The sequence below is a fragment of the Schistocerca gregaria genome, chromosome 4 (genome assembly GCF_023897955.1).
Source record: "Schistocerca gregaria isolate iqSchGreg1 chromosome 4, iqSchGreg1.2, whole genome shotgun sequence".
NCBI classification, from domain to species: domain Eukaryota; kingdom Metazoa; phylum Arthropoda; class Insecta; order Orthoptera; family Acrididae; genus Schistocerca; species Schistocerca gregaria.
This window is the reverse complement of record NC_064923.1, coordinates 389,417,706-389,441,467: the sequence shown is the minus strand read 5'-3', so window position 1 is coordinate 389,441,467 and position 23,762 is coordinate 389,417,706. Positions and strand designations below refer to the sequence as shown.

At 41.1% G+C, this 23,762-nt stretch overlaps 1 protein-coding gene across 17 annotated transcripts in view; it reads left to right on the top strand.

The window, feature by feature from the left end:
• Positions 1-23,762, top strand: part of LOC126268161 (glucose transporter type 1) — a 1,240,707-nt gene that overhangs the window by 909,674 nt on the left and 307,271 nt on the right. The gene's annotated exons all lie outside the window — the stretch shown is intronic.

Below are 23,762 nucleotides of genomic sequence, written 5' to 3'. Positions count from 1 at the left end.
CGAATGAAGCTCGGGATTTTGAAATTGCTAGAAACTATGAGCATAAAAGCTATTTTCTACGATCGATCATGACTTTATTTTGTTTTAACCTCAGTGACGTTTTTGCTACGCTTGATCACTGTTAAACATGCTTAAAGGCTTGTCACCGAAGGGTTAATTACGTTGCTAGATTCTCTTTCATTACACCTATATATCCAGTATTTAGACTATTTTTTGTAGCTCGACCAAGCGGAGATGACGTTTAGGACAGAAATGTGTTTTCTTATTATTGTTGGTTCACAGCTCTCTAATCCTGGATCGACGGAAGCCGTTAGAAGTAGACAGACTCCGGTCCACAATGATTTATGTCCGACCGCTGCCAACATTGGCGATACAGCACCTGTGTTTACCGTAGCCGTTGTCCAGTGATTGTTGCGCCGTGCAGTTCCAAACCAATATGCACTCTGTGTAGTGTCCTCGGACCATCACTCCAGTAGACTGAGCTGCATTCCTCCGCTCCCCGCACCCCCTGAAAACTTCAAGGCATCGTGAGCAAACATGATACGAAATGCAACATCTTCGAAGCATCATTTTTTTCCTTTCCTGATTCCGCCCGGCGAGGTGAAGAAGGCACACTTAAAAAGTCGCATTCACTGTGGTTTCGTTTTTATTTACCTAGAATACAGGAACAGTTACATATTTGTCTCTAAAGTGCGTAGCACTAAGCTGAGCTTGTCATCATACGCTTGGCCGGACTATGTAACAGTGCTGCCAAAGGCATCCACATCTCATACTTCGTATGCTCGCTTGGCTATTGCTCTTGACTTTTTTACTCTCTAGGAGTGTCTACGATGTAGAAGATGGACATCCAGCACTAGATCAGACTAGCAAAACCTTGTGTGTATATTGTGTAAATGAATTAGAATTAGGCTATTCATATTATTTATGCCACTGGAACACAAAACAAGAGCTTTCTCATTTTGTTAAAAAGCTTGAAATCCAGAGTGCATTGATGTTAAAAGCTACTACGACGGCGGTACTTGACCACGAGACAGCTCGCACTAATCCTGACGGCTGAATAAATTTGTATCACGACGACTTACCACACAAAATGTGTATTTATTGATATCCGCTTTACATGCTTCAATCTTCAGTCACCTTCTAAGGACAAAGACATTGAGCGCGAGTCCTTCACTGTTGTAAGGTTCCTAAATATGGAACCATTTCATTCACGAATCTATAGCATGTAAATTTGAAATCAATAAGTACAGCTAAGTGCAGAAATAAAAGAACACGAGAATACAAATATTTTTATTCGGCGAAGATCGCTGTAAGTTTTGCTCTGCACTTTGACCTCGCTCTTACTCATTTCGCTCTATTTTATGAATTGTGTCGAGTTGAAGTCGTCTGCTATTCTCAAATTCCTTAAATGCATACAAGGAGGTTAGAATAAATGGAAATGACGTTACCTGTGCTGAGAACAGACATTGGTTGAAGCAAGGGGTCAGAGCAGCCCATTATGTTGAATCCAAAACAACGAGTTTTCCCTTGAAACCCTGTGTGAGACTTGCTCCTCTAGTTTAAGCCACTGAATTAGCAATCACGACTGAGAATTTACTTAGATGCTACGTATTTTTATGGAGGAATACTCATAATAAGACAGTTGAGGACTTAATTTGGTGTTGCGAAATTTCATTCGTTAAGCACTCTTACACCGTGGCAGAACAGCCGATCATTTTAACTGGGAGTACGAGGGCGTACTGGAAAGTAATGCCTTTGAATTTTTTATGTGAAAACTCGTTCTGCATCTTTATTCGCTATGTCTACACATTTGCCGCCCTCTGCCGCTAAGAGGGCTGCGATTTGTAGCGTTTACATGGCTGTGGGTAGCGTAACAATGTTGGTGCGTGAGAAAGAGCATACTGTAAGAGTGTTTGGAATTCGAATAGTTCGTCCACACATGGAGCACCATCTCTTTCAGCATGACCACGCAAAAGCAGACAAGAGTGCTGCGACATCTGGACATTCAGACTCCTCGGATTCAATATCATCGATAATACTCCATACAGTCCCGACTTGGTCACATCAGATTTTCTTCGATTTCCAAAACGTAAAGAATACCTTCGAGGACTTCACTTTGATAGTGATCAAGCGGTGGAAGCAGAGGTGAGTCACGTCAACAAAGTCAGACGTTCTACGGTGATGGTACCAATTGGTCTGTCGTTTGGAGAAATGTGTTCGTCACCAGGGTGACTAAGTTCGGAAATAAATATGTAGACATAAAGAATAAAGATATAAAACATTCCCCAGGCTGTGGCTAAGCCATGTCTCCGCTACATCCTTTCTTTCAGGAGAGCTAGTTCTGCAAGGTTCGCAGAAGAGCTTCTGTAAAGTTTGGAAGATAGGAGACGAGATACTGGCAGAAGTAAAGCTATGAGTACCGGGCGTGAGTCGTGCTTCGGTAGCTCAGTTGGTAGAGCAGTTGCCCGCGAAAGGCAAAGGTCTCGAGTTCGAGTCTCGGTCGGGCACACAGTTTTAATCTGCCAGGAAGTTTCATATCAGCGCACACTCCGCTGCAGAGTGAAAATCTCATTCTGGAATAAAGATATAGACTGTTAAATTAAAAAAAAGCACTCTTTCTTCCGGCCACGAGTGGCCTACCTGTCATCCGACCGCCGTGTCACCCTCAAGGAGGATGCGGATAGGAGGGGCGTGGGGTCAGCACACCGCTCTCCCGGTCGTTATGATGATATTCTTGACCGAAGCCGCTACTATTCGGTCGAGTAGCTCCTCAATTGGCATCACGAGGCTGAGTGCACCCCGAAAAATGGCAACAGCACATGGCGGCTGGATGGTCACCCATCCAAGTGCCGGCCACGCCCTACAGCGCTTAACTTCGCTGATCGCACGGGAACCAGTGTATCCACTGCGGCAAGGCCGTTGCCAATGTTAATGTATGTTTTATTTAAAAAGCTGTAAGAACTGTCACACAATTCCGAGGCATTATTTTTCAGCATAGTGTTGTATTAACTGTAAGAATTAACAGTACAAACGGCACAAGATCTTTCCGCTCACTTCACTACCAAACGTACGATTTTCAGAATGTAAGCACTGAACTGACGCCTTTTAGTCTGAATAACAGGATAATATTGTATGAAATTTATTGATTAAGCTTATGTGCAACAAGGTATTACCGCTGAACTCAAAAGTTTACACTTAATATCAAGTAAAGCCTATCTTTGTCTCTTTTCCCCATGCAATCTATTTACATACTATCAGTTTCTGTTGCCAGTTTTGCACAATTAGGAATAATTTGTCATGATTTTAACTTATCATTACAATCTTTCTGACTGCCTTATCCAAAACTCTTGAAAAAGTAATGTATTGTAGAGTAGCTTCACACCTTTGCAAAAATAAAGTTTTAACAAAATGTCAGTTTGGTTACCAGAAGGGTTTTTCAACGGAAAGTGCTATATATACTTTCACTAATAAAATATTAAATACTCTGAGCAACTAGAAGTCACCCGTTGGGATGTTTTGTCATCTACCAAAAGCTTTTGGTTGTGTAAATCATGGAATACTTCTAGATAAGCTCAAGTACTGTGGCATGAATGGGACAGTGCTGAAATGGTTTAAATCATACCTAACTGGAAGAGTCCAGAAAGTTGAAATAAACAGTTCACATAATAAGCAAAAAACTGGCGATTTCTCAAACTGGGAAACAATCAAGAATGGGGTGCTGCAAGGTTCGGTCTTGGGTCCTCTGCTGTTCTTAATATATATTAATGACTTGCCACTCTATATTCACGAAGATGCAAAGCTGGTACTTTTTGCTGATGACAAAAGTAGGGCATCACACCCAACAGATAAGAACTAACCGGTGAAATTGTAAACGATGTTTTTCAGAAAATCATTAAGTGGTTCTCTGCAAATGGACTCTCATTAAACTTTGTCAAAACACCGTATATACAGTCACATAGAGTAATTGGAATGACACTATTAATAAATATAGACTTCGATCAGAAATCGGTAGCTAAGGTAGAATATTCCAAATTTCTTGGTGTATGATGAGGGGTTGAACTGGAAAAAACACAGAGAATCTGCTGAAACGTTTGAGTTCAGCTACTTATGCTATTAGGGTCATTGCAAATTTTGGCAATATACATCTAAGTAAATTAGCTTACCACGCCTATTTTCATTCTCTGCTTTCGTATGGCATCATATTCTGGGGTGACTCATCATTGAGTAAAAGAGTGTTCATTGCACAAAAGCGTGTAATCAGAATAATTGTTGGAGCTCATCCAAGATCATCCTGCAGACTCTTATTTAAAGAGCTAGAGATCTTCACTGTAGCCTCACAACATATATATTCACTTATGAAATTTGTTATTAAGTCCGAACGAATTCAAAAGTAATAACAGTGTACATGGCTGCAACACTAGGATAATCTTCACTACTCAAGGTTAAATCTAACTTTGGCTCAGAAGGGGGTAAATTATGTTGCCACAAAAGTCTTTGGTCACTTATCTAATAGCATCAAAAGTCTTACAGATAGCCATATAGCATTTGAAAGGAAATTAAAATAATTGCTTAATGGCAACTACTTCTACTCATTAGATGAATTTTTGAATATAGTAAGTGGGTAATTTCCCAACCCCCACAAAAAATTGAAAATATTGAGTGTCATGTAATATTTTGTGTAATGTAATGTCTTGTATAGACACCTTTTATTAATCTGACACGTTCAACATCATTACGAAGTGTCGCATTCATGATGTATGGAATAAGTACGAGTCTAATCTAATCACTAGTGCATATGTTTCCAATTATGATGATTGTAAAAAGTAATTTCTTCAGCAAACTGATTATACACGTAAATGATCATTTCAAATTCAACAAAGTAATGCTCCATTGCTTTGTGGAAGTAAATCTATTTTAATTTAGCAAACAAAACAAACTTGCAACTTATTAACCAGTGTACTTTACCAAAAATCTAGTTCATTGCCCTTCAAAGGTAATTAAATACTTGTTTTCATTCACTTTTATTTCTGTGGAAACACTTTAACAGTCTCAGCATATGAGCCGTATTAGAGAGTAATGCCAAGTAAGCTGTAAGATTCAGAAGTAAAGTCTAAACACTTACTCATAACTTCACTAACCATTAAATCAGTGGAATTCCGTGCATAATCACTTGTGAAACCAAGTGCCTAACTTTGCTAGCAGTTACTGTTCTACAAAGAGGAAAGCAAGCATCAGATATAACCCTGCAATGATCATACACTCTTGTAGAATAAAAGTTAAGCGTTGATGCAGAAGACCTCAAAGCTGAGACAACTATCGTAAGAACGACAAAACATTATGTAGCGGCAGACTGTCGTGAAAACTTTTCATTTACACTGGAGCACTGTTATACACGGAAATACTCATCAGTGTAGTTCTTCGTCTGCAAGGCCATCATCACATGATTCAAATGACTATTTCGCTGCTTGAGGCGATAGCTTGGCTGCTGAAGAAGCTTTATTTTCTTCCTGTTTTGCATTTTAACTTCACACACAACGTACAACTTTCTCTTGATATGAACAACAGTGTCATGAGATAATGCATCTGGACTCAGGGGAACGTCTTTTGGCAACATTAGAAAACCATGATGCATAAAATTAGTATTACATGTCAAAGTTTTCGATGCACATAGATTACTACTATTTTCTGGAGCATCAGTTTCAAAAATAAAAAATAAAACTCTTCAAACATTATACTTAGCACAGGGCAGAATAACCATATATACACAAAACAATTAAAATATTGAAAATTTTAAATGATTAATTTGTTGTCTAGTCAAAACACCATTGGATTATCTCAGATGTAAACATATAGGTAAAATAGACAATGCATTGTTAGTTGGTGTGACACTAGCTGGGGAACAGCAAAGGAAAACAAGTTTCTGTCAAGTAAATAGGTTTCTACACTCAAACATTATAATAATTTTTGAAAACTGTAGTGCAACTTTTATTGTGCATGTATGAGTGAAACGATGAACAACTCAGTGTCTGATGCAGGCACCTGATGTAGAAGTTCGATCAGCTTCGCAGAAGCGCTGTGAACATATTGTGCTGTATTTGACTGGTACATGTTACGGTGTATTTGACTGGTGTGCTGTATTTCGTCGCAATGCCCTGGTCCACAAGCTTTTGCTTGCTCTGCCCTTCGTGACCCTATATACTGAGAACATTAAAGCCGGTGAGTGAAAACCAAAAGCAATGTTTTAACTACAGTATTTATTTATAAAAGTAGCAGCTAACTATCCATTTCTGTTCGTGCATCCATAGCTAACCCAAATTGACGTAGATTCACGTTTGTATTTCGATGAATAACACTACGATACACAATGTCTTAGTCTCGAACATATGGCGGAGTTGCTGGCTTCGCGTTTGCGGAATTAGGGCATCTTGTTGAATTCACGTCACCTGACTGGACTTGCGTTGTGTAATTCGTGCACAATGTCCTGAATGAGGGCTACGTAATTGTAAATACGCTGAAGCTGGAAGAAGTCGATAGGTTGTATGCGACGAGTGACTTGTGTCCGAAATTTACCAACATTGGCAATCTTTCAATAAAGTATATGCGTGTTAGCCATTTCGAAGTGATTCTTGAATCATGTAGCGCCCAACCGGTGAGCAACACACGTGCAGTACGAGCACTGTGCGAGGAAAACTCAACTTGGTCGCCCAGCACCGCCATTCTCCCCGCGGCTGTCAGTATGTTGGGCTCCGATAGACGGAACTTGCTTCCTGCACTTCCCACACCCCATGAAAACTCGGCCAGGACGTCGTGAACAACTTATGGCTCTGAAGAGCTTTGCCTCTTGAATACACGAACATCTACCCTGCAAATCATCTTAGTGTGCTGATGGGTGCTCGTACCACTATCATTTCTCCCCTTCCTTGTTCCATTCACAAATGGAGCATGTGACAACACTGTTGGTAAATCCATTTACGGGCTCAAATTTCTCTGATTCTTTCGTCATGTTCATTTTGCAAGACGTATGGGGAAGCAATGTTGCCAGACCCTTTGGAACGTACACTTTTCGCGATTTCAGCAGTAAACTTCTCTGCGATACACAGTGCCTGTATCTGGAGTTTGTTCAGTAATTCCGTAACGCCTGTTAAACTATATCGTTAGGGAAAGCGCTGGTCTTCGTTGGATCATCATCATCATTATCTTCTATGCACCACATAAAGAGTACAAAAATCGATGTCCGCTATGCTCAACCTTCTTTCACACCATAACAGGAAAGAAGGTGGTGGTAAAATACCAAATCGATCATGTAGCAGTCGCACACAAGAACTGCATTGAAATCATGAACGTATAAGTCAGAAAGTGGTGCAAACACAGTCTCCGATCATTATCTCACCAGAAACAGGCTGACACTAAACTGAATAAATTCGAAGACCACGGCGATACCAAAGTTCGATATAATAAAATTACAGTTATCAATCAGTAACTCCATTATCAAAGCGAGATTTCTAAGTGCATGTATTTCTGATCTGTCAATAACTAGGTTCCTGCCATACAGTTATAACGTAGCAACTTTGTGTATATGCCTACCGTCGATACAATACCTGGAACAACGACAAAACAAAAGTTAATGTGGCAACGTTCGTAGAGGCGAGAAATCAGTAACTGACAAGAGACATCGGGAGAGTCAAAGGAGAATATGAAAAGAATCAGTGAAACCGAATAGAGTTTATGAGCCCACATTACGAGAGACTTCCACAAGACATTCAAAACCAGAATCGTTGGGTACCGAGCACAGAATATGGCGGGAGTTCAGTAAGTAATGCAACACACTTTTTCTTTAACAGGTTGGTTTTATTCAGAATACCAATAAACCACATTATCCCCATACTGTTTCGGCTATAAAACCGTATTTTCAAAATAATTTCCGTTCATTGCCACGGCCTCGTGACACTTTACTGCGAGGGCCGGTATGCCCGCAGCACTCCGTCTTCAGGCCAGGACTGGCCTACCAGGACCATCCGACCGCCGTGTCATCCTCTGGGAGGTTGCGGATAGGAAGGGTGTGGGGTCAGCACACCGCCCTCACGGGAATCGGCGTATCAACTGTGGCAAGGCCGTTGCCTCCTTTCCTGTCTTAGATTAATAAACTTCCCGTGGTTTGTCTGGTCTACTTGTTTAATCGACTAGCGTGGCAGACTAACTTGGCAGCAGCTACGATCAGCTTCTACCTGGATGAAATGTTTTCTGCAGCCGTTAGCCATCAAGCCCATCCACGTGCATTAGCCCTGAAGCAAGCAACTGATTAGCGGCCCGTGTTAAACATAGCTTGTAATATTCTAGGAGTCCTTGCCATTTTAGTCTATTTTCACGCTACTTCATTTTCAGGAAATTATCGAAGACACTTGGAAGCTGATCCACGTAAAAATATAAATGCTGTGTTTTTGGGGGTGAGGGGGGAAGATAGTAATCCTAGTGACTCCATGCGCCCTCTCGCCCATTGAATCTGTGCCTGGAAAGATGGAGCGCTCCTCCGGAAGCATATTCATAACACGTGTCCTTATACACCGACCGTTAACAGAGGACCATTTCCTCTTGGCTATCTGGGTGTCCGACATTACGCCAGTATTTGTTTTTGCGTGGCAGAAGCGCTCTAGAACCTTCGTTTTGTCATACGTGGACTTCAGGAGGTGGGGGGAGACACCAATGAAGTGATGTGCCCTGACCGCCAGTTACGTTCGCTATGCCACTGCTGGTATCCCCGTTCTGCCACAGCTACACAAATAGCAAACACTTAGGGCACGTTCCCACACTTCCACATGGTATGCAAATTCCGTCCCGGAGGGCGTAGAGCGGAGATGGGGGGGGGGGGGGGGGGGGTGTGTGACTTGGAGGCCATCCGACCACCATCGGGCATCAGGCTACTCTCTAGCACTCTCACAGACAAATCAAATAATTAACATGACGATCCTCTGCAGATACGGGATAAGGACCAGGAATAGCAGCAGATATGAGTTTTTCTCAGAATTTCCTACCTAGCCTCGAAGTCCTGTGCTGTGCCACGAAAGCTGTGAAGTATTTGCAAGGTTGGCATTTCTTTGTATTAGTTGTTATATCGGAGAAACTGCCACGTAACATATTTGCCCATAACATCAATGGGATATTTGCGTTGTGCACTTTGGCACTTTGCTTCTAAACACTGTACTTAAATCGTTCCCCCTGATATAAGATGCACACCATCAACTTACTAAACGTCAACATGTTGACTGCACCTTCTAGCCAGCACAATAAATTTGGGCGTGCTCCTGCAAAATTAGTTGTTGCTAAGCTTAGATTCCAGTGAGCAATGACAAAATTCCGTTTTCTCGTAGTCTGCATCACGACGAAAGGTGGTAGAGAGTCTAGAAAGTGGCAGAGCTTTGAAATGTTTGGCGTATCCATGTCTGGCAATCGCTGGCATCTATTGATGTTTCGGCCCGCTTCTTGGCACGATACTCGTCTGAACTGGAGTATTCACACCGGGATACTAAACTGCCTCACCGAGCCACCGTGATCCAGCAGTGACTCACCCTCGCCACAGGTGACGGACACGGTCACTGTGTTTGCAGCTGTCACCGCCAGACATGCATTAGTTTGAATTGGAGTGTTCACACTGGAACACGAATGACAGACACAGCGCTGCAGATTTGCCAAACGACAAGAAGTCATTTCTGAGACAGTGACGCGAAACAATCATTGTACTTTACACTGCACGCATTGTAGCCATGAGGTTAGATTTGATTAACACGTAAGATTTTGGAAGTGAAGTAGAAAGTCGTCCTGCTATTTAGGATGTGAAAAATGATGACTGTAGCAACAAAGTGATGAAAACGATGCGTGACAAGAAATTATAACGAAGTTTGTGCCTGATTTCAATGAGAATAGCATGGATGAGAAAAACAAAATTGGTAAGTTGCATGTTCTTTGTTCAAATTTAATACCTAATTTTTCGGACCATAAAAGGCTAGGGAAATTTAGTTGCTACCACTGTAAGAGTCCATTTCACTAACTAATCAGTTGGCAATACCTGCGGTGTCTGACTCAAGTGATCCAGGAGTGTTCACGTCACCGGTGACCATCACTTGTGATTGTCACTAGTGTCCCAGTGTGGGCTAATGCGTGTCATGAGGCTCAAAAGATCAAACGGACCACTCCGCATGTCAGTTCTAAGATAGGCGAATCTTTCCTCTGGTGTTTCGGACGATATTTACAAACTGGTTTGTATTTTATTTTGACCATCAAATATTCTTGTAGTAATTGTAGCAGCAGACCAGATTGTGTTCGTTTATTAGTCGGGCACATAAAAATAAGTATCGGTGATATAGACAATGTACGGTACGGTATTGTTTTTCTTGATTTGTGAAACTGTTTTCCGTTGACCCAGAGTTAAATGAAATATTCCACGGACAGTTTTTTGATCATGCTGATCTTAAAGTGTGTACCCAGGACCTCAGCTAGAAGAAGATGACGGCGAAGAAGAAGAAGAAGAAGAAGAAGAAAAGAGATAAAGATATTGGAAGGGCGTGCGAATGGCGGCGGTGGTGATAGTTTCACAATGAATGACGAAACAGTTTTGAAGTTTCACAACAAAGGCTCTGGATACACTTGCTACTCCTCACTATCTATTACATGTTATAGCTGTCTTCGGACTAATACTCAAAGTCCGCCTATCTGGCGGAGCACAAAGAGAGTACAATTTGCGAGGGGCGAAGGATTTGCGAGGGAGGGAGGGCGGGGGCTGTCTCCTCGATTGCCACTCGTTGCTGGGTGCACTCTTTCTGGATCGAACTGTATAACAAAGAAACAAAATTAAAAGTAACATAAGAAACAACAGTTAAAAGCAATCTGATGACTCTTAATCTGTGATACCAGTATTTTGATTCTTTGTATTTCAATTCATTTGCATCGTGTTGCTTTATGTTAGTAACTACAATGTTTCTAATGCATCAAATATCAGACTATACGCTTGTCTTCTGTGAAATATGAAGATAATGCTTATCTGGATGGCTGTCAGTTTTCTTTTTTTATGCCCAGGAGTTCCACTCAGATAAGGTGCTGGATGTCAGCTCACTCAAAAACTGTAATAAGTGTGATATCTCCTACAGCTGTCTAAGTTCAAGTTAGCGTTAACGCTTAAAAGGTTGATCTTTATTTAGCAATAGTTCGACTGTCAGCCTCCATCTCCCACCTCTCTATCTCTCTCTCTCTCTCTCTCTCTCTCTCTCTCTCTCTCTCTCTCTCTCTCTCTCTCTCTCTCTCTCTCTCTGACTAAACATGTAGATTAAGTGAGAAGTGGCAAGTTTTATTACTTCACAAGAGACTCACTTGCGGCAGTCTCTAATGCTGACAACAGGACCCGTATGAAGAAAATGGGAGGGTGGATTTCCACAATGACAAGTACTTATTCTTCAAAAAGCGAGGTCAAGGGAGGGGGATAGGCGTTATTGTTGGACATTTTATCTGTTATTGCCGAAATTTTGGCATGAACGACCACATAGAACCATTCATTGCATGAATTCCTACTGATGTTATGCAACTTAAATGTTTATTTAATATCTTCAATGTGGAAAATGTAATGTTGTTCAAGGATATTGGACATTCATTTTTCTCAACATAATGCTCTTCTGAGAGTCAAACAAACTTGAGAACATTTGTGCAGCCCATCTTTGTAGATATTTTGCACCCGCTGTTAGTTCTAAAGTTTGTTTGACTCTCAGAAGAGCATTATGTTGAGAAAAATGAACTGGCAGACATTTTAAGACAGAGGCTAACCATTCCACAAAAATCTGCTTACACAGTTTCAAGAACCAGTTCTAAGTGAGGAACCCAGAAGTACAGCACAGCTTCTTATGTATGGTGGTCATATGTAGGCCCTAACAAGTTGCGAGAGTTATGGTGACTGTGTGTGTGTGTGTGACTGTGTGTGTGTGTGTGTGTGTGTGTGTGTGTGTGTGTGTGTAAAGCTAAATGTGTAACTGTCTTTTTGTTGTTTCTGTCAGCAGCTCAACATGTCATCTTCACGATGAGTGGTAACCTATCCTTTCCCTTTTATTGTTGTCATTCCAACCTGCCGTGTTTGTAGCTGGTAATATCTTTTGATAGATTCACAAGACATTGCGTCATTTGTAAACCAAAATTGAAACACTTAAAAAGTTTTCATGAGTTAGTTCAACAAGATGAAAAGCCATCTTTAAGCACGCAATTAGGTACCAAAACAAAGTAAACATCATTTATGCTAGTGCAGACAATAAACATTAGTATTACATAATAAACAAAAAAGTATTAAGATGTTTGCATACGTAAGATTTTAGAGGGACTGTTGAAAGCATATCTCAATCTTTCACGAGTAAAAAAAAAAAAAAATGCAGTTGCCATATGCCATAGGGAGCCTCATTTCGGTATATCGATACTGCTTGGTGAGTACATCACAAATAATGAATTGCTCACCTTCCACTAGATAAATACATCCCTGCAAACAGTGAGTAATATGTGCTTTAAATGTTCAGGAATGTAAAATTTTGCACTTCACAAAACCAAAAATCATAACATTCTATGACTGCAATAAAAATAAATCACAGATGGAATCCTTCAACTTTTACTACAGTGATATACAGGGTGTTTCAAAAATGACCGGTATATTTGAAACGGCAATAAAAACTAAACGAGCAGCGGTAGAAATACACGGTTTGTTGAAATATTCTTGGGACAACAGTACATTTTCAGGCGGACAAACTTTCGAAATTACAGTAGTTACAATCTTCATTGTGGCCAAGATAGATACGAAGCCCACACCTACTACAGTAGTACAAGTTTATATGCCAACTAGCTCTGCAGATGATGAAGAAATTGAAGAAATGTACGATGAAATAAAAGAAATTATTCAGATAGTGAAGGGAGACGAAAATTTAATAGTAATGGGTGACTGGAATTCGAGTGTAGGAAAAGGGAGAGAAGGAAACATAGTAGGTGAATATGGATTGGGGCTAAGAAATGAAAGAGGAAGCCGCCTAGTAGAATTTAGCACAGAGCACAACTTAATTATAGCTAACACTTGGTTTAAGAATCATGAAAGAAGGTTGTATACGTGGAAGAACCCTGGAGATACTAAAAGGTATCAGATAGATTATATAATGGTAAGACAGAGATTTACGAACCAGGTTTTAAGTTGTAAGACATTTCCAGGGGCAGATGTGGACTCTGACCACAATCTATTGGTTATGACCTGCAGATTAAAACTGAAGAAATTGCAAAAAGGTGGGAATTTAAGGAGATGGGACCTGGATAAACTGAAAGAACCAGAGGTTGTACAGAGTTTCAGAGAGAGCATAAGGGAACAATTGACAGGAATAGGGGAAAGAAATACAGTAGAAGAAGAATGGGTAGCTCTGAGGGATGTAGTAGTGAAGGCAGCAGAGGATAAAGTAGGTACAAAGACGAGGGCTAGTAGAAATCCTTGGGTAACAGAAGAAATATTGAATTTAATTGATGAAAGGAGAAAATATAAAAATGCAGTAAATTAAGCAGGCAAAAAGGAATACAAAAGTCTCAAAAATGAGATCGACAGGAAGTGCAAAATGGCTAAACAGGGATGGCTAGAGGACAAATGTAAGGATGTAGAAGCTTATCTCACTAGGGGTAAGATAGATACTGCCTACTGGAAAATTAAAGAGACCTTTGGAGAGAAGAGAACCACGTGTATGAATATCAAGAGCTCAGATGGCAGCCCAGTTCTAAGCAAAGAAGGGAAGGCAGAAAGGTGGAAGGAGTATATAGAAGGTTTATACAAGGGCGATGTACTTGAGGACAATATTATGGAAATAGAAGAGGATGTAGATGAAGATGAAATGGGAGATACGATACTGCGTGAAGAGTTTGACAGAGCACTGAAAGACCTGAGTCAAAACAAGGCCCCCGGAGTAGACAACATTCCATTAGAACTACTGACGGCCTTGGGAGAGCCAGTCATGACAAAACTCTACCACCTGGTGAGCAAGATGTATGAGACAGGCGAAATACCCTCAGACTTCAAGAAGAATATAATAATTCCAATCCCAAAGAAGGCAGGTGCTGACAGATGTGAAAATTACCGAACTATCAGTTTAATAAGCCACGGCTGCAAAATACTAACGCGAATTCTTTACAGACGAATGGAAAAACTGGTAGATGCAGACCTCGGGGAGGATCAGTTTGGATTCCGTCGAAATGTTGGAACACGTGAGGCAATACTGACCTTACGACTTATCTTAGAAGAAAGATTAAGAAAAGGCAAACCTACGTTTCTAGCATTTGTAGACTTAGAGAAAGCTTTTGACAATGTTGACTGGAATACTCTTTTTCAAATTCTAAAGGTGGCAGGGGTAAAATACAGGGAGCGAAAGGCTATTTATAATTTGTACAGAAACCAGATGGCAGATATAAGAGTCGAGGGGCATGAAAGGGAAGCAGTGGTTGGGAAAGGAGTGAGACAGGGTTGTAGCCTCTCCCCGATGTTACTCAATCTGTATATTGAGCAAGCAGTAAAGGAAACAAAAGAAAAATTTGGAGTAGGTATTAAAATTCATGGAGACGAAGTAAAAACTTTGAGGTTCGCCGATGACATTGTAATTCTGTCAGAGACGGCAAAGGACTTGGAAGAGCAGTTGAACGGAATGGACAGTGTCTTGAAAGGAGGATATAAGATGAACATTAACAAAAGCAAAACGAGGATAATGGAATGTAGTCAATTTAAATCGGGTGATGCTGAGGGAATTAGATTAGGAAATGAGACACTTAAAGTAGTAAAGGAGTTTTGCTATTTAGGAAGTAAAATAACTGATGATGGTCGAAGTAGAGAGGATATAAAATGTAGACTGGTAATGGCAAGGAAAGCGTTTCTGAAGAAGAGAAATTTGTTAACATCGAATATAGATTTATGTATTAGGAAGTCGTTTCTGAAAGTATTTGTTTGGAGTGTAGCCATGTATGGAAGTGAAACATGGACGATAACTAGTTTGGACAAGAAGAGAATAGAAGCTTTCGAAATGTTGTGCTACAGAAGAATACTAAAGATAAGGTGGATAGATCACGTAACTAATGAGGAGGTATTGAATAGGATTGGGGAGAAGAGAAGTTTGTGGCACAACTTGACTAGAAGAAGGGATCGGTTGGTAGGACATGTTTTGAGGCATCAAGGGATCACAAATGTAGCATTGGAGGGCAGCGTGGAGGGTAAAAATCGTAGAGGGAGACCGAGAGATGAGTACACTAAGCAGATTCAGAAGGATGTAGGTTGCAGTAGATACTGGGAGATGAAGCAGCTTGCACAGGATAGAGTAGCATGGAGAGCTGCATCAAACCAGTCTCAGGACTGAAGACAACAACAACAACACAATCTTCAACAACAGATGGCGCTGCAAGTGATGTGAAAGATATAGAAGACAATGCAGTCTGTGGGTGCGCCATTCTGTACGTAGTCTTTCTGCTGTAAGCGTGTGCTGTTCACAACGTGCAAGTGTGTTGTGGACAACATGGTTTATTCCTTAGAACAGAGGATTTTTCTGGTGTTGAAATTCCACCGAATAGAACACAGTGTTGTTGCAACAAGACGAAGTTTTCAACGGAGGTTTAATGTAACCAAAGGACCAAAAAGCGATACAATAAAGGATCTGTTTGAAAAATTTCAACGGAATGAATGTGCTGGAAAGGTAGGGCGACCGCGTACGGCAGCCACCGAGGGCAACGCGCAGCTAGTGCAGCATGTGATCCAACAGCGGCCTCGGGTTTCCGTTCGCCGTGTTGCAGCTGCGGTCCAAATGACACCAACGTCCACGTATCGTCTCATGCGCCAGAGTTTACATCTCTAGCCATACAAAATTCAAACATGGCAACCCCTCAGTGCTGCTACCATTGCTGCACGAGAGACATTCGCTAACGATATAGTGCACAGGATTGATTACGGCGATATGCATGTGGGCAGCATTTGGTTTACTGATGAAGCTTATTTTTACCTGGACGGCTTCGTCAATAAACAGAACTGGCGCATATGTTGCAGTCCCATCATCCCTGCATCCTCAAAAAGTACTGGTCTGGGCCGCCATTTCTTCCAAAGGAATCATTGGCCCATTTTTCAGATCCAAAACGATTACTGCATCACGCTATCCGGACATTCTTCGTGAATTTGTGGCAGTACAAACTGCCTTAGGCGACACTGCGAACACCTCATGGTTTATGCAAGATGGTGCCCGGCCACATCGCACGGCCAACGTCTTTAATTTCCTGAATGAATATTTTGATGATCGTGTGATTGCTTTGGGCTATCCAATACATACAGGAGGCAGCGTGGATTGGCCTCCCTATTCGCCAGACATGAACCCCTGTGACTTTCTGTGGGGACACTTGAAAGACCACGTGTACCGCCAGAATCCAGAAACAATTGAACAGCTGAAGCAGTACATCTCACGTGCATGTGAATCCATTCCACCAGACACGTTGTCAAAGGTTTCGGGTAATTTCATTCAGAGACTACGCCATATTATTGCTACGCATGGTGGATATGTGGAAAATATCGTACTATAGTGTTTCCCAGACCGCATCGCCATCTGTTGTTGACAATTGTAACTACTGTAATTTCGAAAGTTTGTCTGCCTGAAAATGTAATATTGTCCCAAGCATATTGCAACAAACGGTGTATTTCTATTGCTGCTCGTTTAGTTTGTATTGCCGTTTCAAATATACCGGTCATTTTTGAAACACCCTGTAAAATAGAACAATCATGTTGGCTTGGTAAATCAGGTGGCAGACTGTGGTTGACTGGTGGAATACTGGGGGAAAAGCATTCAGTCTAGAGTTGCATACAAAATGTGTGAGACCTATCCATGTTGCTTAAGTATGTAGGGCCTGTACCAAAAAGATGAACATGGTGTATTTAACATACTCAAAGATGGGAAGCACAAATTGTCACAGGTTTGCTTGAATCATGGGAGACCATCACACAGATACTGAAAAAACTGAACTTGCAGACTCTTGAAGATGGTTATAAAAACTTTAAAAGATAGACAAAACTAAGTTTTTGATGAATTTAGGAAAATGCAGCCACCTTCTACTTCCCACTCCCATAGTGACCACGAAGATAAGATTAAATTATTCGACTAATTACAGCACGCATAGAGGCATTGAAGTAATCATTCTTCCTGCACTCGATACATGAATGGAATGGGACAATGCTCTAATTGGTACAGTGGGAAGTACCCTCTGCCATGCATGCCAGTTGATTGCAGAGTTTTGCTGTAGCTACATACACATACTGGAGACTTTCCATTCCAGAAATATGTCTTATGTACAGAACAAAACGAGAGTTCCACCAACAGAAGTGTCAAAGTGATTGTTCAACTTTCTGAACATAATTCTCAATATGCTTTTAATGATGAATAAGGATTATCAGAACCTCCACCAAAAGACAGATTACGCTGTTAGTGGGATTTACCACACAGCCCTCTCCAGGCAAATGACGGGATGGTTCCTTCGAAAGGGCACGGCAGACTTCCTTCCCCGTTCTTCCGTAATCCGCTGAGACCAATGACCTCGCAGTTTGGTCTCTTCCCCCAAACAACCAACCAACCAACCACACAGCCACATACAAACGAAAACTTGTCAGTTTTAGTGAGAGCTAATCTCTTAGAAGTATGTTGCACTGAATATCACTTTAAGCAGATGCGATCTCTTTGTCAGAGGATATAGCCACAGGATCAAGCAGCATTGTCAAAAGACTGTCAAAAAACTGTTAGCAATTGTTCAAACATTATCCTAACACACGTTGGAACAATTCATGCCTGTTGTCTGGGTTCCGAGGTCATACTTGGGTCATTCCAGCATCTGGCAGAGAAGATTGAAGACCAGCTGTGCATGTGGAGTTTCAATGAACCTCACAATTTGCAGCATTGTCCATACTCGATGTTAACAAATTTCTCTTCTTCAGAAACACTTTCCTTGCCATTGCCAGTCTACATTTTATATCCTCTCTACTTCGACCACCATCAGTTAATTTACTCCCTAAATAGCAAAACTCCTTTACTACTTCAAGTGTCTCATTTCGTAATCTAATTCCCTCAGCATCACCCGATTTAATTGGACTACATTCCATTATATTCCATTATCCTTGTTTTGCTTTTGTTGATGTTCATCTTATACCCTCCTTTCAAGACACTGTCCATTCCGTTCAACTGCTCTTCCAAGTCTTTTGCTGTCTCTGACAGAATTACAATGTCATCGGCGAACCTCAAAGTTTTTATTTCTTCTCCATGGATTTTAATACCTACTCCAAATTTTTCTTTTGTTTCCTTTACTGCTTGCTCAATATACAGATTGAATAACATCGGGGAGAGGCTACAACCCTGCCTCACTCCCTTCCCAACCACTGCTTCTCTTTCATGCCCCTCAACTTTCATAACTGCCATCTGGTAAATAGCCTTGCGCTCCCTATATTTTACCCTGCCACCTTTAGAATTTGAAAGAGAGTATTCCAGTCAACATTGTCAAAAGCTTTCTCTAAGTCTACAAATGCTAGAAACGTAGGTTTGCCTTTTCTTAATCTTTCTTCTAAGATAAGTCGTAAGGTCAGTATTGCCTCACGTGTTCCAACATTTCGACGGAATCCAAACAGATCTTCCCCGAGGTCGGCTTCTACTAGTTTTTCCATTTGTCTGTAAAGAATTCGCATTAGTATTTTGCATCTGTGACTTATTAAACTGATAGTTCGGTTATTTTCACATCTGTCAGCACCTGCTTTCTTTGGGATTGGAATTATTATATTCTTCTTGAAGTCTGAGGGTATTTCAACTGTCTCATACATCTTGCTCACCAGCTGGTAGAGTTTTGTCATGACTGGCTCTCCCAAGGCCGTCAGTAGTTCCAATGGAATGTTGTCTACTCCGGGGGCCTAGTTTCGACTCAGGTCTTTCAGTGCTCTGTCAAACTCTTCACGCAGTATCATATCTCCCATTTCATCTTGATCTACATCCTCATCCATTTCCAGAACATTGTCCTCAAGTACGTCGCCCTTGAATAAACCCTCTATATACTCCTTCCACCTTTCTGCCTTCCCTTCTTTGCTTAGAACTGGGTTTCCATCTGAGCTCTTGATATTCATACAAGTGGCTCTCTTTTCTCCAAAGGTATCTTTAATTTTCCTGTATGCAGTATTTATCTTACCCCTGGTGAGATAAGCCTCTACATCCTTACATTTGTCCTCTAGCCATCCCTGCTTAGCCATTTTGCACTTCCTGTCAATCTCATTTTTGAGACGTTTGTATTCCTTTTTGCCTGATTCATTTACTACATTTTTATATTTTCTCCTTTCATCAATTAAATTCAATATCTCTTCTGTTACCCAAGGATTTCTACTAGCCCTCGTCTTTTTACCTACTTGATCCTCTGCTGCCTTCACTACTTCATGCCTCAAAGCTACCCATTCTTCTTCTACTGTATATCTTTCCCCATTCCTGTCAATTGTTCCCTTATGCTCTCCCTGAAACACTCTACAACCTCTGGTTCTTTCAGTTTATCCAGGTCCCATCTCCTTAAATTAGTGCCTTTTTGTAGTTTCTTCAGTTTTAATCTACAGTTCATAACCAGCAGATTGTGGTCAGAGTCCACATCTGCCCCTGGAAATGTCTTACAGTTTAAAACCTGATTCCTAAATCTCTGTCTTACCATTATATAATCTATCTGAAACCTGTCAGTATCTCCAGGATTCTTCCATGCATATAACCTTCTTTTATGATTCTTCAACCAAGTATTAGCTATTATTAAGTTATGCTCTGTGCAAAATTCTACCAGATGTCTTCCTCTTTCATTTCTTTCCCCCAATCCATATTCACCTACTATGTTTCCTTCTCTCCCTTTTCCTACTGACGAATTCCAGTCACCCATGACTATTAAATTTTCGTCTCCCTTCACTAGCTGAATAAATTCTTTTATTTCATCACACATTTCCTCAATTTCTTCGTCGTCTGCAGAGCTAGTTGTCATATAAACTTGCACTACTGTAGTAGGTGTGGGCTTCATATCTATCTTGGCCACAATAATGCGTTCACTATGCTGTTTGTAGTAGCTTACCCGCACTCCTATTTTTTTTATTCATTATTAAACCTACTCCTGCATTACCCCTATTTAATTTTGTATTTATAACCCTGTATTCACCTGACCATAAGTCTTGTTCCTCCTGCCACCGAACTTCACTAATTCACACTATATCTAACTTTAACCTATCCATTTCCCTTTGTAAATTTTCTAACCTACCTGCTCGATTAAGGGATCTGACATTCCACGCTCCGATCTGTAGAACGCCAGTTTTCTTTCTCCTGATAACGACATCCTCTTGAGTAGTCCCCGCCCGGAGATCCGAATGGGGGACTATTTTACCTCCAGAATATTTTACCCAAAAGGACGACATCATCATTTAATCATACAGTAAAGCTGCATGCCTTCGGGAAAAATTATGGCTGTAGTTTCCCCTTGCTTTCATCCGTTCGCAGTACCAGCACAGCAAGGCCGTTTTGGTTAATGTTGCAAGGCCAGATCAGTCAATCATCCAGACTGTTGCCCCTGCAACTACTGAAAAAGCTGCTGCCCCTCTTCAGGAACCACATGTTTGTCTGGCCTCTCAACAGATACCCCTCCGTTGTGGTTGCACCTACGGTACGGCCATCTGTATTGCTGAGGCACGCAAGCCTCCCCACCAACAGCAAGGTCCATGGTTCATGGGGGGGGGATATGAAATAGAACAGTTACATAGATTCAATCATGGGTAAAGGAAGTGCTAAACTCCATTTTATTAGTATAATACTGGGGAAGTGCAATTAGTCCATATAGGAGATTGCTTACAAGCCACTTGTGGCCCATCCTAGAATGTTGTTAAAATGTGAGACCTGTGCCAAATAGGACTAAGGGGGGATATTGAATGTATATAGAGGAGGACAGCATGAATGTTCACCGGTTTGTTAATTGGTGGGAGGGAGTCGCAGAGATACAGGAAGAAATGAGGTGAAAGGCTCTTGAACAAAGATGTAAACAGTCCTGAGTAAGTCTGTTAACAAAGTTTCAAGAACCAGCTTTAAATGGTGGCTCCAGGGATATACTACAATCCCCTACTCACTGCTCACAAAGGGACCATGAGAATTAGATTAGAATAATTATTGCATGCACTGAGGCATTCATAAATTCATTTTTCCCACACTCCACATGTGAATGGAACAAGAAGAAACACAAATAACTGGTACAATGAGATGTACCCTCTGTCGTGCACATCATGGTGGTTTGCAGAATATAGATGTAGATGTAGGTGTAGATTTCCTGTGACAGTCTCCAATTACAGAATGAAGCTTTTGCTTTCCACTGAAGTGTGTATTACTGTGGATCTCCTTGACAAATTAAAACTCTATGCTATTGTGGGACTCACAGGCACTCCACTTTTGTTAGTCATGTTTTTCCAGTGGATCTTCCAGATCTGGTACTCAGTTTTAACTTGCCATTTATTTAATAATGTGTTTATTGGCTGTTTGTTGATAACCCTATATAATATAATTCTTGTCCTTGTAATTTGTGACTTTGCTGCAAGTGGCCAAACAAATAATCTTTTAATGCAGATAATGAATAAAAGTATGAATTGCTATTCCATGGATGTGCACACAAGTCAAAAAATAGGTTCACAGATAATAGTAAACAAGTGACAAACATACAACTGAAAGTGTGCTATATGAGATCTCATATACGTAGAAATGATAATTAATCGAAACCCTCAGCTGCCAACAGGTTGTTGTTGATATACCTCAATGGGGACAGCCGAAAATGTGTGCCCCTACGGGGACTCAAACCTGGGATCTCCTGCTTACAAAGCAGACGCTCTCTCCATCTGAGTCACTTATAGGACACTTTGTTTCTCTTGAATTACTCAAAAACTTCAGGTGAAAATATTTCCTTGAACAAAATTAAACTACATTAAATTTCCTCTAAAAAAGAAAGGCCCTCTTCATTTTTTCTCTCCGACTAATAGTTTCCAGGCTGCAGGGGATGAAAAAATTGTATGTTATTAAAAATACTGTTTTAACAGTATAAAATTAATGTAGATTGCTAAATAAAATGGGTGAAGAACAAATATTAAATGTTCGTATCACACGCTGTCCAGTCACATTACTGTGACCTGCTGTCAAAAGCCTGAAAAACCCCTTTTTGCAGCACGAACCACTGCATGATGTGCATGAGCACAGTCAGTGAGGTTCTGGTAGATATCAGCAGAGATGTGGAGCCATGTTGACTCCACTGCAGTGGTCAGCTCTACTAGGTTTCTCAGTTGAGGATCCATGGTGCAAACAGCCTGATCGAGGTAGTCTCACACATGTTTCATGAGTGGGTTTAAATCCAGAGCATTCCATGGTCAGGGGAGTATGGTAAACTTGTACTGGTGCTCTTCAGACCACACACATACTCTGTGAATTGTGTGACACATTGCATTGTTCTGCTGGTAATTCCCATCGTGCCGAGGAAAAAACAAACTCCATGTGGGAGTGGGCATTGTGTTGAAGGATGGATGCATACCTGTATTGATCCATTGTGCCATCTAGAATGACAGAAATATTCTCCAGAGTATAACACTCCCTCCTCTGACCCAGACCCTTCCGACAATTGTTGCAGGTTGTCTGCTTTCAGACATTTAGTGCCTTGCATGCCAATGGCCATATGTTCTATGGAGCATAAAATGTCATTCATCTGAAAAGGCCACCTTCTACCACTCAGTGGACATATATTTGCAGTATTAGTGTGCAAGTCTCAACCTTCATCCCTGGTGAACAGCAGATGGCATAAGTGGATGAACCAGGTGTATGCTGCAGCAATGATCACTTAACAATCATGTAGGTAACACTGTTGGTAGCCCCTTGGTTCATTTGGGTGGGCAGTTTCTCAGCAGTTGCACTTCAGTCTGCTTGTACGTATCTCCATAGCTGCCGTTAACCCGTGTCATCTATAGCCCATGGTGCACCACATTTGTTTCAGAGCAAGTTTTGGCTAGTGCCATTTTGCCAAACACGGTGTACTTTAACCATGGTAGCAGTTTACAAATGCAGCCATTTCAGAAATGCTTCCACCCTTGCAGCAAAAGCCAAGAATCGTGCCCTTTTGGACATCAGATAAATCACTCTGTTTCTGTGTTATGACAATATCTGCTCTGTTTCAGACATCCCTCCAATACATTCTATATACCCTCCTCTGCCACCTGCCATCAGTGGGTGGTTATCACATGTTGACATTGAACATAGGTGGTGGTCGCATTAATGTGACTAGACTGCATATTGGTGCTGCAGAACTGTATTAAGAGATAATTTGTGCTGTGGGAATGTAATGGTGTGAAAAGATAGAGGTCGAGGGTAGAAGGACAAAAGAAGGTAGTTTACTGGATTGTCATCTTGCAGTTTCCTCCTTCGTAGGTCTGTAAAAAGTAGAGTGAGCCAGCAGTTCCCCTTTCTGTTTACTGCACTACATCAAAAAGAGCAACTGCAGGGTGTGGCAAAAAGTTATACTGACCCTTTCGCAGCTTGACTTGAGACTAATTGGTGAAGCAGAGTGCAGACATGCCTAGGGGTTTCATTTTCTGCGAAGTGCTTGAATGCTACATGTATTACAAATATGAATTACTAATAGTACTAACACAAGAAATGAATGTGGACAGACTTAGTGTAAATCTCTGCACACTGTACTTG